Below are 2,859 nucleotides of genomic sequence, written 5' to 3' on the forward strand. Positions count from 1 at the left end.
GTATTTATTACACCTTAACATAAATGTCCACAGTTAACCAAGAGATTTTCAACAAAGCTATATTTTTAAAGATATCATTCTTCCTAAGTCATTTTTATTGACTAGAAATCAATACTGTGGTAATAATTTTAGGTTTCACGTTAATATAATATACAGCTACAAGTCATTGTTATATTGGAGAAGTAGTTTATAAAATTCAGGTCATTGTTTCACTGCCCCCTTCCCAATTACATTTAAGATTTATATAGGTATACTGTTTTTCATGTTATCTGTCTCTGTATTCTTCAGGAAAATTTCGTAGGGATATCAAAGGGTGTCACATGAAATTCATACTGTGGTAACGTGAAGTACCACAGATCATGAATATGGAATCGTGAAAATAGTGACGATGAAATGGTTCAAAGTAATGGACTGGCAGATTTAGATTTCCATGATAAATATATCCAATTCAAAAGAGTTGAACAATTTCTGCTCAAACCCCTAATAAATTATTATATAAAATGTGGCAAAGGAGAAAATATAAGTTCTCTGTCCAGGAACTACCTTGTAAATCACACATCATAAGAAAAACATTAGAGTTATAAGATAATTTAGATTATCATTTCAGCTATTATTTCTATCATTTTATGAGAAAATTCTAGAAAATAAATATAATATTATGTTCTTTGGAGCTAGATGGTATTTTAAATATAAAGTTCAACTTCTCCTGTTGATGAAGGAACTCAGTAACCAGAGAGGTTAAGGTCATAGATAGGTATATTTAGACGTAAGATCAATGCTAAAATCTGTAAAAATCCTCATATTTTTAGAAGGCTATAAGCTATCAAACAAGAATCATCTACCTGAAATAAACAGAAGATGGCGGATGTGACAAGCCGCCAGTCAGAAGGTCTCTGCAAAAAAGACGAATTTTAGAAGAAAGAGAAAAAAAATAAGCGAGCAGAGAAACATAGATAGGGTGAGGGTCGGAAGGAAGGGTGCCTGAAATTACAGGAGACTCCACGGGAAGACGTTGCGGAGGAGAACTGGAAGGAGAGAGGTCCCAAGAGGCTTGGAGACCAGCGACAAGGATAGGTGGAGCGGTTAACTTCCCCCTTCCTTGCATCTCGGACTGCGGGTGGCTCCTGAGCAGCTGGAGAGACCTGCCGACACCAGCCCAGAGACGGCTGCCGCCAGTGAGCAGTGGTCTTTTGCGGACTCAGCGCTGGGCTCCCAGCCCCCTCGGGGCACCTCCCTGGGCGCAGACCCAAGCCTAGCGGCATACGCCATAGTGCTCTGTTCTCTCCTTCCCCCTCCCTACCCATGCATGCCCAGAAAGACAATTTAGCCACCACACGGAGGCATCTCCAAATAACGGGACCTTTCCTTTTGGGGCCCTACAGCAGACTGAGGGGCACTCAGACTGCGAGTTCCCTACCGGCCAGCCCTCCCAGGTGCTACTTGCCTGGGGACTCCAGGAGAGTGGGGTAAATCCCAAGGTGGAGTGAAATCAATCCAGCTTGGGCGCTAGGTTACTCGGGACCAGCGCCTCTCCCCCTGGCAGGGTCAGGGATTGATCTCCAGAGTCCAGGGGTCAGGCCTGCAGACCAGACCCCGTGCACCCCGGGTCGCGATCGCGCTGCCCTGGGAAGAGGAGGAGGGATCTGTCAAGGAGCCTACTGAGGAGTGTGCGCCTTCAGGGGTGGATCCGCGTGCCTGACCGGCAACTCTCCTCCTAAGGGAGGGCTGTGCACCGAGCTCCAGCTATGATCCTGGGTGCGGAACCTCCCAACCCGCCTCACAGCCAGGGGGGATCCATCGGCCTGGGGCCCCGCTGGCTGGCAGAGGCCTGGGGGAGGACACGGAGAGGGGGAGATTGGAGGGGAGCGAGACCTGCTCCAGAGTGTGGGTCTTGGACAGCCCCACCCCCCAAGCCCAGACTTTCAGCTGAGTGGAGCCATTTCAGCCCCTCCTGGCAGCTCTGAACAGAAACAAAGAGCAGAACTTTGACCGCTTCTAACAGCAGCTGTGGAGCCTGAGGGCAGGCTTATGCAACCCAGCCAGACGCAGACTCACTCCTGGTTCTGCCCCCACTGAGGGGGAGAATAAGGACAGCTCAGGCTACGATCCTGAGTAGGGAATCTCCCGCCCACAGCCCACATCACAGCCAGGGGAGATCCATAGGCCTGAGGCCCTGCTTGCTGGCAGAGGCCTGGGAGAGGCCAAGGAGTGGTGGAGAGTGGAGGGCAGCGAGACCTGCTCCAGAGTGCGGGCCTTGGGCAGCCACAGCCCCTAAGCCCAGACTTTCAGCTGAGTGGAGCCATTTCAGCCCCTCCCAAAAGCTCCTCACAGAAACAAAGAGCAGAAGTTGATCCCTGCTAACAGCAGCGGTGGAGCCTGAGGGCAGGCTTGCCCAGCCCAGGTCCACACAGACTCACTCCTCCCACTGAGGGGGAGAATAAGGACACACCTGGAAATCTCAGGGCCCCACCCACCACCCAAGGCACAAGAGGGCCTCTCTAGAGGAATAAGAGCTAGCTACAGGACCCAAACACAGCACCACAGCTCGCTCCTCCCTGCAAGTGACACCTACTGACAGGGAGTTCATCCTGCACACCCTTTTACTGCATCTACTGATTCATCATAAAGGGTGTGTTCGAATCTCACCCAGAAACACCACCTACTGGCTCAGAGATTAAGCAGAGCCTGTCATTATCCAAACGAATATTTAAAGGCAAGAAGGAAAAACTGATCCAGATGGGAAGGAACCAGCGAAAGAACTCTGGAAGTATGAAGACTCAAACGGAAAGCACACCCCCAAAGAGGAACAACAGCTCCCCAGCAATGGACATTAACCAAACTCAGAACACTAAAATGACA

The sequence above is a fragment of the Propithecus coquereli genome, unplaced genomic scaffold, assembly GCF_000956105.1.
Source record: "Propithecus coquereli isolate 6110/MARCELLA unplaced genomic scaffold, Pcoq_1.0 Scaffold99, whole genome shotgun sequence".
NCBI classification, from domain to species: domain Eukaryota; kingdom Metazoa; phylum Chordata; class Mammalia; order Primates; family Indriidae; genus Propithecus; species Propithecus coquereli.